The sequence below is a fragment of the Bos indicus genome, chromosome 6, assembly GCF_029378745.1.
Source record: "Bos indicus isolate NIAB-ARS_2022 breed Sahiwal x Tharparkar chromosome 6, NIAB-ARS_B.indTharparkar_mat_pri_1.0, whole genome shotgun sequence".
In the NCBI taxonomy this organism is placed as follows: Eukaryota; Metazoa; Chordata; class Mammalia; order Artiodactyla; family Bovidae; genus Bos; species Bos indicus.
In genome coordinates this window covers 23844288-23859387 of record NC_091765.1, presented here as the reverse complement: position 1 = coordinate 23859387, position 15100 = coordinate 23844288, and the positions used below count along the sequence as shown (strand labels likewise).

At 39.1% G+C, this 15100-nt stretch overlaps 1 non-coding gene across 1 annotated transcript; it reads left to right on the top strand.

Annotated features, from left to right (window-relative positions):
* The first annotated feature begins 5462 nt into the window (after positions 1–5462).
* TRNAW-CCA (transfer RNA tryptophan (anticodon CCA)) lies at positions 5463–5535 on the top strand. The gene has a single exon. It is a non-coding gene; the product is annotated as a tRNA-Trp (tRNA).
* Positions 5536–15100: the final 9565 nt, after the last annotated feature.

Genomic DNA, 15100 nt, shown 5'->3' with positions numbered 1-15100 from the left:
CCCAAGGATATTGAGGGATGACTCAATATAGTATAATTTATTGTTTTATATTTGTTTTAAAAATAGCCATAGCTGACCTTTACACTTTTTAGTTAGCTATAGAGTTGCCATCTTTTAATTGGAGGTTTTGGCCCATGGGGATTTTTTAATCTATATATCTATTAGATTGTTATCTGCAGTTTTATATTGTGCTTTATATTTGATGTATTTTTCTTTTGTATCTTTTCTTTATTCCCTTTGTTTCTCCTTTGTTCCCTTTGTTTCTTGCAAGCATGCTAAGTCACTTCAGTCATGTCTGACTCTTTGTGACACTATGGACTATATAGCCCTCCAGGCTTCACTGTCTATGGATTCTCCAGGCAAGAATACTGGAGTAGGTTGCCATGCCCTCCTCCAGGGGATCTTCCCAACCCAGGGATCGAACCTGCGTCTCTTATGTCTCCTGCATAGGCAGGCAGATTCTTTACTACCAGTACCACCTGGGAAACTCTTTCTCCTCTTACAGTTGGGTTAATTTTACAAAATATTTTCATTCTTTTACTGGTTACCTCTAACTTTTACAGTATAAATATTTAAATTGATATTTTCCTACCCAAATCCAAAGTTTATATCCTCTTTCTGAATGAGATACCTTAGCAATAAAGTTTGGGGACTTTAAATTGAGACATCTCTGAAGAAACATCTCAGCTTCCAGGTTTTTTTTGACATTGACTGAAATTGGGTGGCTGTTGCAACTGCACCTCAGTCCAGCTTCTCCCTCTGCCCAAATTCCACTTTCCTTGCTTCCTCGTAGCAGTCTGCAGAAAGTTTCCTGAACACAAATCATAGCAACTCAGAATGTGCTCCTGGAGAAGCTAACCCACAACACTCAGATTGTCCTCTGAGCAGTTTTATATAGTTTATAATGGTTTTAAAACAATGGACAGAGGATGAGATGGTTAGATCATATCACTGACTCAATGGACATGAATCTGAGCAAACTCTAGGAGAGAGTGAGGGACGGGGAAGCCTGGTGTGCTGCAGTTCATGGGATCACAAAGAATTGGACACAACTTATCAACTGAACAACAAATAATGGTTTTCACCTATTTGAGCATAAGTGTAGTCTTTACATAATTGACCGTCCCTCGATTATGCCCAAAATAGTCAGCTACTTCTCTATTATTAATTTTCTTTTAGACAAGATTAAATTATTATGCCCTGACTATAGATTTGTTCATGTTTTCTGTTTATTTTCCCTTTATATATTCCCAGACTGTGTTATTGGTATCATGCAACTTCATATTTTCTACAGATTCTTGAAGAGTTAAATCATCTTATGAAACTTATGAAACTCCAAATTATGATTTGGGCTTCCCTGGTGGCTCAGATGGTAGAGTGTCTGCCTACAACACGGGAGACCCGGGTTCAGTCCCTGGGTCTGGAAGATCCCCTGGAGAAGGAAATGGTATTTTGATTTGACATAAATTCTCCCTTCAGATTTGATGGTCTTACAGCATGAACAAAAAACAGTAAAAGTCCAATTTAAATGGCCAGATTTCTAAGAGATTGTTTAAAGATAAAGTTAATTTTTGTGTTTAACATTATTTACAGAGATTTCATGTTCTGCACAAAGTACACATAACAAGGGCAAATCAGCAATGATACAAAGTGAAATAATTTGATTTCCAACAATAACAGACGGTGGCCACCTGCTGTTTGTGTTAAATAAGGATCGTGTTCAGTAATGCCATCATTTACGAAACGAGAGATAGTTCCCCATTTTCCACAATATGCAGAATAAGCATAAATGAATAAAGACATGACAGGTTTGGTGATTAAAGGAATGGCAAAGTTCCAAATTCACTGCCTTAGGGAATTCATTATAAGTTGTCGCTTTGCATCCTAGTGGTACAGGGACAGTCAGTATAGATTAAACACAGCTATTTATAGTTACTGTCCTTTTGACATAAGGACTACCTAGTGGGACAATACCTGCTTGACTTTACAGAAGAAAATGTAAAAGAATAGGCATAAAAACATACTGGAAATTAAAAAGTAGATTAAATATTATTTTACTATATTACATAGTCCAGCACCAGTTGTAACTAAGATGTCAGAATAATGGATGCTTAACAAAGGTCCGTCTAGTCAAGGCTATGGTTTTTCCAGTGGTGATGTATGGATGTGAGAGTTGGACTGTGAAGAAAGCTGAGTGCCTAAGAATTGGTGCTTTTGAACTGTGGTGTTGGAGAAGACTCTTGAGAGTCCCTTGGACTGCAAGGAGATCCAACCAGTCCATTCTGAAGGAGATCAGCCCTGGGATTGCTTTGGAGGGAATGATGCTGAAGCTGAAACTCCAGTGCTTTGGCCACCTCATGCGAAGAGTTGACTCATTGGAAAAGACTCTGATGCTGGGAGGGATTGGGGGCAGGAGGAGAAGGGGACGACAGAGGATGAGATGGCTGGATGGCATCACTGACTTGATGGACGTGAGTCTGAGTGAACTCCGGGAGTTGGTGATAGACAGGGAGGCCTGGTGTGCTGCGATTCATGGGGTCACAAAGAGTCGGACACAACTGAGCAACTGAACTGAACTCAATTCTCCATAACCTAAAAAATGTCTTCTAAATCTAAGTAAATTATTTCTGAAATAAACCTGAATTATTATGCAAATATAATGTGAATCTGAATTAATTCCAAAGGAAGCTATGAATTGAGTGACAAGAATACTGGACTTTGAGATTCTGTTTACCAAGGATGCAGTACTGTTCCCCATAGGCAAGTTACTTAACATCCCTGACACTGAATTTCTTCCCTGTAAAATATGTGATACCTAAATTATGGTGTTATTTTAGTGGATCTAGTAAAATTTAGTAAAAGTCTTTCTTCCTAGAACAAACTGGGTGCCTAGCAAATACTTGTTTAAATAGCAACATTATTTAAAACAAGGAAATATTTATTTATTACCAATTTTCTTCCAATACAAGAGTGTACTTTACAGTGATGCATAAAATATGACAAAAGAGAATACAGTGGGTCAGAGATGATAGAAACTTTAAACAACGAGGTAGAAAAAAGAGGAGTCAAGATAAGATGACAGTGATAACTACAAGGGCCTACTGGAGACCTCAAATTTAGCTCTTTCTGGAACTCACATACAAAAGTAGATATCATTCGGTACACAGATCTTTGCTCAGTAACAGTAATGATCACCCGTTCTTGGTATTAAGAGCTGGCAAAGATTATTCTTGAGGTTCTTCATAAAGAGGACAATGTTGGAAGTAATAAACAGCCTCCTCAATGGTATCCTTAAAATAGATGCAGTGACAACAACTTTATAGAACAGTTTCTAGGTGGGTCCCTTTCATTACTCCAAGGAGTAACTCAGTAAACATACTTCTGTGGAGGACAAGCCGAGGGCAAGGCTATTAAGTCTTGCTTATTTTCTGAAGGGCGCTGAGAAATATAGGGGCAAACGAAGCAATTGCATTCTAGGTAACTGGCTTAACACAGGGATATATTTTAGGATATCTGAAAGCAGGAAGGGCCTGTGCCTTTCACGTCAGTTATGTTGAACACTGTTTTTCTCACAAAGAAAAATTTTTTTTTTTATAAATCTACATTAACTTTATTTATTTATTTATTTTTTTACATGGCCAGTAGTTTTATTCTTTTTTTTTCTTTTTAAATTTATTTTTTTTAATTTTATTTTACTTTATAACTTTACATAATTGTATTAGTTTTGCCAAACATCAAAATGAATCCACCACAGGCACACATGTGCTCCCCATCCTGAACCCTCCTCCCTCCTCCCTCCCCACACCACCGCTCTGGGTCGTCCCAGTGCACCAGCCCCAAGCATCCAGCATCGCGCATCGAACCTGGACTGGCAACTCGTTTCCTACATGATATTTTACATGTTTAAATGTCATTCTCCCAAATCTTCCCACCCTCTCCCTCTCCCACAGAGTCCATAAGACTGTTCTATACATCAGTGTCTCTTTTGCTGTCTTGTACACCGGGTTATTGTTACCATCTTTCTAAATTCCATATATATGCGTTAGTATACTGTATTGGTGTTTTTCTTTCTGGCTTACTTCAGTCTGTATAATAGGCTCCAGTTTCATCCATGTCATTAGAACTGATTCAAATGTATTCTTTTTAATGGCTGAGTAATACTCCATTGTGTATATGTACCACTGCTTTCTTATCCATTCATCTGCTAATGGACATCTAGGTTGCTTCCATGTCCTGGCTATTATAAACAGTGCTGCGATGAACATTGGGGTACATGTGTCTCTTTCCCTTCTGGTTTCCTCGGTGTGTATGCCCAGCAGTGGGATTGCTGGATCATAAGGCAGTTCTATTTCCAGTTTTTTAAGGAATCTCCACACTGTTCTCCATAGTGGCTGTACTAGTTTGCATTCCCACCAACAGTGTAAGAGGGTTCCCTTTTCTCCACACCCTCTCCAGCATTTATTATTTGTAGACTTTTGGATCGCAGCCATTCTGACTGGTGTGAAATGGTACCTCATAGTGGTTTTGATTTGCATTTCTCTGATAATGAGTGATGTTGAGCATCTTTTCATGTGTTTGTTAGCCATCTGTATGTCTTCTTTGGAGAAATGTCTATTTAGATCTTTGGCCCATTTTTTGATTGGGTCATTTATTTTTCTGGAGTTGAGCTGTAGGAGTTGCCTGTATATTTTTGAGATTAGTTGTTTGTCAGTTGCTTCATTTGCTATTATTTTCTCCCATTCTGAAGGCTGTCTTTTCAGCTTGCTAATAGTTTCCTTTGATGTGCAGAAGCTTTTAAGGTTAATTAGGTCCCATTTGTTTATTTTTGCTTTTATTTCCGATATTCTGGGAGGTGGGTCATAGAGGATCCTGCTGTGATGTATGTCAGAGAGTGTTTTGCCTATGTTCTCCTCTAGGAGTTTTATAGTTTCTGGTCTTACGTTTAGATCTTTAATCCATTTTGAGTTTATTTTTGTGTATGGTGTTAGAAAGTGTTCTAGTTTCATTCTTTTACAAGTAGTTGACCAGATTTCCCAGCACCACTTGTTAAAGAGATTGTCTTTAATCCATTGTATATTCTTGCCTCCTTTGTCAAAGATAAGGTGTCCATATGTGCGTGGATTTATCTCTGGGCTTTCTATTTTGTTCCATTGATCAATATTTCTGTCTTTGTGCCAGTACCATACTGTCTTGATAACTGTGGCTTTGTAGTAGAGCCTGAAGTCAGGTAGGTTGTTTCCTCCAGTTCCATTCTTCTTTCTCAAGATTGCTTTGGCTATTCGAGGTTTTTTGTATTTCCATACAAATTGTGAAATTATTTCACAAAGAAATTTTAAACAGGTGAAAAGAGAAGTCAGCTTAAATTGTAATCCTTGGAAAATGCAACAGAAGCTATTTTTTGTTACTCGTTCTTCTCATTTCACAAATGTTTGAGCACTGATTAAGAGCCACATTAAGGGGCTTCCCTGGTGGCTCAGAGGTTAAAGCGTCTGCCTCCAATGCAGGAGACCCAGGTTCGATCCCTGGGTCAGGAAGATCCCCTGGAGAAGGAAATGGTAACCCACTCCAGTACTCTTGCCTGGAGAATCCCATGGATGGAGAAGCCTGGTAGGCTACAGTCCATGGGGTCGCAAAGAGTCGGACACGACTGAGCGACTTCACTTAAGAGCCACATATTGTACTGGGGATACACACTTTAGTATTGTAGTTCTGAAAACTATGTTAATGTGTATGTATATGTATATGTCTACATCTGACTCTACATCTGCATTTATGCCTGTGCCTATTTCTAGATCTATATATCTCCCCCAACACGTAGATTTCTGGGTAGAAATATCAAGTGCTGGTATCTGTCATCATCAAATTTAATACAGATAAAGAGGCAATGGCAATTGAGTTCCATAAATGTATGAAATTATCAGTCTGTACTGTATTAACATTCTTATAAGAACCAGTAAATAGTATGACTGGCTTCCCAGGTGGCTCAGTGGTAAAGAACTGCTTGCCAGTGCAGGGGTCGCAGGAGACACAGGTTTGATCCCTGGGTAGGAAAGATCCCTTGTAGAAGGAAATGGCAACCCACTTGAGTATTCTTGCCTGGGAAATCCCATGGACAGAGGAGCCTGGAGGGCTACAGTCCATAGGATCACAAAGAGTCGAACACAACTGAGTGATTGAGCACAAAATAGTTTAACAGAATATGTGCATCAGTGGAAAGTTGTTGTGTTTGGTACAAAGAAGAGAGATGGCTACTGTTTCTTTCTTTTGCAGTATTATCAAAATTCACCCCACCATTCTACACAGATAGTTTCTTTAAGGTCAATTAAACATGAAATATTTTAAGACGTGGCTTTCTAGGAAGTGAAGCTTATCCCTTTAATTTATAATGAAAATGAATTCCCTTAGATGTAAACATTTATAAAATGGAATAGATGTGTTATGTGGACAACATTAAACATGTGAAAATGTCTAATGACTTGTTTCAAGACCACTGAGGTGAGTTGATGTTTTATCCTCATCTATGTTGTGCAAAAGTGATGAAATTTTGTATACTTGGTCTACCTTAAGTCTGTTGTCTTATTTTTTACTCCTATTGTATGAGTCTAATTATAGCCCCTATTAGTTGGGAAGTCAGTCCAGCCTTTTAAAAACCATACAAAATGTGTTAAGAAGATCTGAGAGAGTATGGAAGAGGCTCCCTTATGAGGGCTGCATGTGTTTAGTGCATAGATTCAATTGCATCAATTTTAACTATTCAAAATAAAATTCTGTGTTTTTTCATTAGATGGGCTTCACACAGATAGATAGTTGGATGTCTTGGTTAAAGGATATTTGGATAAATTAAGCTCTATCGTAGTCATACTTCCAATTTTTTCTTATTGAACTTAGAGTCTTGCTACATATTTTGAGAAGGAATAAAACAAGTAAACTAATAGAACTTTTTAAGGAATAGAAGTTACTAAGGGAGATAAAGATTCTTAAGATAGTAATAATAATGTTAATAATAGTTACCATAATTACATTGAAGTCAATAATGGTAGCTTGGTGGCTAGCATGTACCAGACACAATATTGAGCACTTTATCATTAAAACTTCATTTTCAGTTCAGTTCATTTGCTCAGTCATGTCTGACTCTTTTCAACCCCATGGAGTGTGGCACTCCAGGCTTGCCTGTCCATCATCAACTCCCAGAGCTTGCTCAAACTCATGTCCATCGAGTCGGTGATGCCATCTAAATATCTTATCCTCTGTCATCCCCTTCTACTCCTGCTTTCAATCTTTCCCAGCATCAGGGTCTTTCAGTAAAGTTCAGTCACTCAGTCGTGTCCGAATCTTTGCGACCCCGTGAATCCCAGCAGGCCAGGCCTCCCTGTCCATCACCAACTTCCGGAGTTCACTCAGACTCATGTCCATTGAGTCAGTGATGCCATCTGCCATCTCATCCTCTGTCGTCCCCTTCTCCTCTTGCCCCCAATCCCTCCCAGCATCAGAGTCTTTTCCAATGAGTCAACTCTTCACATGAGGTGGCCAAAGTACTGGAGTTTCAGCTTCAACATCAGTCCTTCCAAAGAAATCCCAGGGCTGATCTCCTTCAGAATGGACTGGTTGGATCTCCTTGCAGTCCAAGGGACTCTCAAGAGTCTTCTCCAACACCACAGTTGAAAAGCATCAATTCTTCGGCGCTCAGCCTTCTTCACAGTCCAACTCTCACATCCATACATGACCACTGGAAAAACCATAGCCTTGACTAGACTTTAATCCTCCACAAATACATAGGGTTGAAACCATTTGTCTAAAAATGTCTTTAGAGTTTTAAAGAATTTTAAAGAATGAGACCATTTTGTTCAGTACAAAATTCTAGGGGCAAGTTGTACAGCTTTACTGTTGGTATATATGTAAATATCACTTTAAAGATGGTTGATGTGTCTTATTTTCCATTTAAAAGAATGTATACACCTGGCTTCTTTCATTTGGTACAATGTGAGATTCATATATCTTTCATATATCTATATATCTTGTAGCATAAGAATATGCTAAAAATTGTTTGCTTTATAATTCATTCTCTTGCTTGATAGGCATTCGAGTAGGTTTTAGCATCTAAAACTCTTAAGAAATTTGTATGCAGGTCAGGAAGCAACAGTTAGAACTGGACATGGAACAACAGACTGGCTCCAAATAGGAAAAGGAGTTCGTCAAGGCTGTATATTGTCACCCTGTTTATTTAACTTATATGCAGAGTACATCATGAGAAACGCTGGGCTGGAAGAAACACAAGCTGGAATCTAGATTGCTGGGAGAAATATCAATAACCTCAGATATGCAGATGACACCACCCTTATGGCAGAAAGTGAAGAGGAACTAAAAAGCCTCTTGATGAAAGTGAAAGAGGAGAATGAAAAAGTTAGCTTAAAGCTCAACATTCAGAAAACGAAGATCATGGCATCTGGTCCCATCACTTCATGGCAAATAGATGGGGAAACAGTGGAAACAGTGTCAGACTTTATTTTTCTGGGCTCCAAAATCATACAGATGGTGACTGCAGCCATGAAATTAAAAGACGCTTACTCTTTGGAAGGAAAGTTATGACCAACCTAGATAGCATATTCAAAAGCAGAGACATTACTTTGCCAACAAAGGTCTGTCTAGTCAAGGCTATGGTTTTTCCAGTGGTCATGTATGCATGTGAGAGTTGGACTGTGAAGAATGCTGAGCGCCGAAGAATTGATGCTTTTGAACTGTGGTGTTGGAGAAGACTCTTGAGAGTCCCTTGGACTGCAAGGAGATCCAACCAGTCCATTCTGAAGGAGATCAGCCCTGGGATTTCTTTGGAAGGACTGATGTTGAAGCTGAAACTCCAGTACTTTGGCCACCTCATGTGAAGAGTTGACTCATTGGAAAAGACTCTGATGCTGGGAGGGATTGGGGGCAAGAGGAGAAGGGGACGACAGAGGATGAGATGGCTGGATGGCATCACTGACTCGATGAACATGAGTCTCAGTGAACTCCGGGAGTTGGTGATGGACAGGGAGGCCTGGCGTGCTGCGATTCATGGGGTCACAAAGAGTCGGACATGACTGAGCGACTGATCTGAATCTGAATATGAGTAAAATTTCTATGAACATTCTCATGCAATTCTGTTAATGGATATAGGTTTTCATTTCTCTATGCCAAACCTAGTAATACAGTTGATGAGTTCTAGAGGAGGTGTGGGCTTCCCTCCTGCCAATGCAGGAGACATGGGTTCAATCCTTGGATCAGAAGATCCCCTGAAGAAGGAAATGGCAACCCACTCCAATATTCTTGCCTGGGAAATCACATGGACAGAGGAGCCTGACGGGCTATAGTCCATGGGCTCACAAAAGAGTCAGACATGACTTAGTGACTAAATAACAATAAGGGTGGGTTTATGTTTTACATTAAAAAACAAACTGTTGATACTTTTCCCAAAGAGATCATACCATTTTACACTCCTATCAATGTATAAGTTTCAACTGCCATATATCCTCACCAATATTTAGAACCATCAACTTTAATTTTAGCCACTCTATTGGATATGTATTGGTGTTTCTTTGTTTTTAATTTGCATTTATCTGATGACTTACAACGTAGATATACTTTCATGTGCTTCTGCTGTGCTGTGCTCAGTCACTTCAGTTGTATCTGACTCTTTGCAACCTGTGGACTGTAGCCTGTCTATTGGATTCCATGGTATTTTTAGATAAAAATTGAGGGAATTTATTGCCAGCATATATTCTTTATTCTTAGAATGTCAAGGAAGTTTACTGATTTTTTAATATCTCTTTTGGGATGTTTGTTTGAATATCTTGCCCTCTTTTAGTTTTGTTGATTGTTTCTTTTTTATTATTGAATGGTGAGAATTTTTTTAATGGTTTCTATTGACTGGCTGAATTTTTAATTTGGGTGAAATTATTTATCATTTTATTCCTTTAGGATTGGTGCTTTCTATGTTCCCTTTAAGAATTTGCCTATGCTCAGGTCATGAAAATATTCTCTGATTCCTGTCTTCTAGTAGGTTTACAGTTTGGCCTTTATGTTTAGTTATTTTTAGGTCTAGGTCCATAATCCATTTCAAATAATTTTTCATGTAATGTAAGGTAGACGTTGAAGTTCACTTTTTTTTCCAAACAGATACCCAGTTGTATCAGCAACATTTATTGAGACCTCTGTTTCCATTGCTTTGGTTTCTGTCAAACATCTACTGAACGTATAAGTGAGGGTCTATTTCTGGAGTCTCTTTTCTGTTTCATTGATCAAATTTTCTGTTCTCATGCCAATATCATTATGCAGTTTTGATTATTATAAATATATACTAAGCAGCATTTTACCTAGAGTCAGAAGCCATTTCACATAACATGTAAGGCTCTTTCAACAATAAAATTCCATTTACCTCTTTCTTTTGTCCTGTTATCATTTCTTCTAAGGGATTCTTGCCCACAGTAGTAGATATAATGCTTATCTGAGTTAGATTCACCCATTCCAGTCCATTTTAGTTCACTGATTCCTAAAATGTTGTTCACTCTTGCCATCTTCTATTTAACCACTTCCGGGGAGGAGCCAAGATGGCGGAGGAGTAGGACAGGGAGAACACTTTCTCCCCCACAAATTCATCAAAAGAGCATTTAAACGTCGAGTAAATTCCACAAAACAACTTCTGAATGCCGGCAGAGGACATCAGGCACCCAGAAAAGCAATCCAACTCTTCGAAAGGAGGTAGGAAAAAATATAAAAGACAAAAAAAGAGACAAAAGAGGGAGGGACGGAGTTCCGTCCCGGGAAGGGAGTCTTAAAAAGAGAGAAGTTTCCAAACACCAGGAAACCTTCTCACTGCCGAATCTGTGCCGAGCTTTGGAAGCACAGAGGGCAACATAACAGGAAGAAAAAATAAATAAACAATTAAAACTCGAAGATTGCGAGTCCTACGGTAACTCCCCCAGCGGAGAAGCAGCGCAGACGCCTGCACGCGCCATTAACAAGCGGGGGCTGGGCAGGGAGGCACAGCGCGGGCTGCATCGCTTAGAGTAAGAATCTGGCCTGAATACCCTGAGCACTATCTGAGCGAAATAATTTGGGCTAGCAAACCAGACTGTGGGATATCTACCACGCGAAAAGCCAGCCCCAACCTAAGACACCGCCAGGCCCGCACACGGAACAAAGAATTGAACAGAGATAGCCGGCTGCAGACCTTCCCCCTCCGGTGACAGGCAGCCAGAGCCGGAAGGGGGCAATCGCAGCCCCAGAGAGACATTATCTATAAAACTGTAAGCAGGCTTCTTTGCTAACTAAAACTTCTTGGGGGTCTGGACGGTTAACATCTGCCTAAGAAGGTGCGCCGGTTTTATGCCCAGATAACCGAGTGGCGGGGAGGCGATAAGTCGCAGCATTGGCGCTCGCCAAACACCTCATCACTTGAGCTGCTCGGACCTGGGAAGAGCACAATACTCAGGCCCAACTGAGTCTGCGCCTCTGAGGACTACCCCAGTGACTGAACCTGAGCGGCTTGGACCTGGGAGGTACATGCAACCCAGGGCCAGCCTCGGATTGTTCCCGGCAGAACAACCTAGAGCCCGAGCAGTGTGGGCAGGGAGGCTACACGCGCCGTGAGCGGGGGCAGACCCAGTGTGGCTGAGGCACTGCGAGCGCACGCCAGTGTTATTTGTTTGCAGCATCCCTCCCTCCCTCCCCACAGCGCGACTGAACAAAGAGAAGAAATACAGTTCCACCCATCAGAACACTGACACAAGCTTCCCTAACCAGGAAACCTTGACAAGCCACCTGTACAAACCCACACATAGCGAGGAAAAGCCACAATAAAGAGAACTCCACAAACTGCCAGAATACAGAAAGGACACCCCAAACTCAGCAATTTAAACAAGATGAAGAGACAGAGGAATAGCCAGCAGATAAAGGAACAGGATAAATGCCCACCAAACCAAACAAAAGAGGAAGAGATAGGGAATCTACCTGATAAAGAATTCCGAATAATGATAGTGAAATTGATCCAAAATCTTGAAATTAAAATGGAATCACAGATAAATAGCTTGGAGACAAGGATTGAGAAGATGCAAGAAAGGTTTAACAAGGACCTAGAAGAAATAAAAAAGAGTCAATATATAATGAATAACGCAATAAATGAAATTAAAAACACTCTGGAGGCAACAAATGTAGAATAACAGAGGCAGAAGATAGGATTAGTGAATTAGAAGATAGAATGGTAGAAATAAATGAATCAGAGAGAATAAAAGAAAAACGAATTAAAAGAAATGAGGACAATCTCAGAGACCTCCAGGACAATATTAAACGCTACAACATTCGAATCATAGGGGTTCCAGAAGAAGAAGACAAAAAGAAAGACCATGAGAAAATACTTGAGGAGATAATAGTTGAAAACTTCCCTAAACTGGGGAAGGAAATAATCACCCAAGTCCAAGAAACCCAGAGAATCCCAAACAGAATAAACCCAAGGCGAAACACCCCAAGACACATATTAATCAAATTAACAAAGATCAAACACAAAGAACAAATATTAAAAGCAGCAAGGGAAAAACAACAAATAACACACAAGGGAATTCCCATAAGGATAACAGCTGATCTTTCAATAGAAACTCTTCAAGCCAGGAGGGAATGGCAAGACATACTTAAAATGATGAAAGAAAATAACCTACAGCCCAGATTATTGTACCCAGCAAGGATTTCATTCAAGTATGAAGGAGAAATCAAAAGCTTCTCAGACAAGCAAAAGCTGAGAGAATTCAGCACCACCAAACCAGCTCTCCAACAAATACTAAAGGATATTCTCTAGACAGGAAACACAAAAATGGTGTATAAATTTGAACCCCAAACAATAAAGTAAATGGCAACGGGATCATACTTATCAGTAATTACCTTAAACATAAATGGGTTGAATGCCCCAACCAAAAGACAAAGACTGGCTGAATGGATACAAAAACAAGACCCCTACATATGTTGTCTACAGGAGACCCACCTCAAAACAGGGGACACATACAGACTGAAAGTGAAGGGCTGGAAAAAGATTTTCCATGCAAATAGGGACCAAAAGAAAGCAGGAGTAGCAATACTCATATCAGATAAAATAGACTTTAAAACAAAGGCTGTGAAAAGAGACAAAGAAGGTCACTACATAATGATCAAAGGATCAATCCAAGAAGAAGATATAACAATTATAAATATATATGCACCCAACACGGGAGCACCGCAGTATGTAAGACAAATGCTAACAAGTATGAAAGGAGAAATTAACAATAACACAATAATAGTGGGAGACTTTAATACCCCACTCACACCTATGGATAGATCAACTAAACAGAAAATTAACACGGAAACACAAACTTTAAACGATACAATAGACCAGTTAGACCTAATTGATATCTATAGGACATTTCATCCCAAAACAATGAATTTCACCTTTTTCTCAAGCGCACATGGAACCTTCTCCAGGATAGATCACATCCTGGGCCATAAAGCTAGCCTTGGTAAATTCAAAAAAATAGAAATCATTCCAAGCATCTTTTCTGACCACAATGCAGTAAGATTAGATCTCAATTACAGGAGAAAAACTATTAAAAATTCCAACATATGGAGGCTGAACAACACGCTGCTGAATAACCAACAAATCACAGAATAAATCAAAAAAGAAATCAAAATTTGCATAGAAACGAATGAAAATGAAAACACAACAACCCAAAACCTGTGGGACACAGTAAAAGCAGTCCTAAGGGGAAAGTTCATAGCAATACAGGCACACCTCAAGAAACAAGAAAAAAGTCAAATAAATAACCTAACTCTACACCTAAAGCAACTAGAAAAGGAAGAAATGAAGAACCCCAGGGTTAGTAGAAGGAAAGAAATCTTAAAAATTAGAGCAGAAATAAATGCAAAAGAAACAAAAGAGACCACAGCAAAAATCAACAAAGCCAAAAGCTGGTTCTTGGAAAGGATAAATAAAATTGACAAACCATTAGCCAGACTCATCAAGAAACAAAGGGAGAAAAATCAAATCAATAAAATTAGAAATGACAGTGGAGAGATCACAACAGACAACATAGAAATGCAAAGGATCATAAGAGACTATTATCAACAATTATATGCCAATAAAATGGACAACGAGGAAGAAATGGACAAATTCTTAGAAAAGTACAACTTTCCAAAATTCGACCAGGAAGAAATAGAAAACCTTAACAGACCCATCACAAGCACGGAAATTGAAACTGTAATCAAAAATCTTCCAGCAAACAAAAGCCCAGGTCCAGACGGCTTCACAGCTGAATTCTACCAAAAATTTAGAGAAGAGCTAACACCTATCCTGCTCAAACTCTTCCAGAAAATTGCAGAGGAAGGTAAACTTCCAAACTCATTCTATGAGGCCACCATCACCCTAATACCAAAACCTGACAAAGATGCCACAAAAAAAGAAAACTACAGGCCAATATCACTGATGAACATAGATGCAAAAATCCTAAACAAAATTCTAGCAATCAGAATCCAACAACACATTAAAAAGATCATACACCATGACCAAGTGGGCTTTATCCCAGGGATGCAAGGATTCTTCAATATCCGCAAATCAATCAATGTAATACACCACATTAACAAATTGAAAAACAAAAACCATATGATTATCTCAATAGATGCAGAGAAAGCCTTTGACAAAATTCAACACCCATTTATGATAAAAACTCTCCAGAAAGCAGGAATAGAAGGAACATACCTCAACATAATAAAAGCTATATATGACAAACCCACAGCAAACATTATCCTCAATGGTGAAAAACTGAAAGCATTTCCTCTAAAGTCAGGAACAAGACAAGGGTGCCCAATTTCACCATTACTATTCAACATAGTTTTGGAAGTTTTGGCTACAGCAATCAGAGCAGAAAAAGAAATAAAAGGAATCCAAATTGGAAAAGAAGAAGTAAAACTCTCACTATTTGCAGATGACATGATCCTCTACATAGAAAACCCTAAAGACTCCACCAGAAAATTACTAGAACTAATCAATGATTATAGTAAAGTTGCAGGATATAAAATCAACACACAGAAATCCCTTGCATTCCTATACACT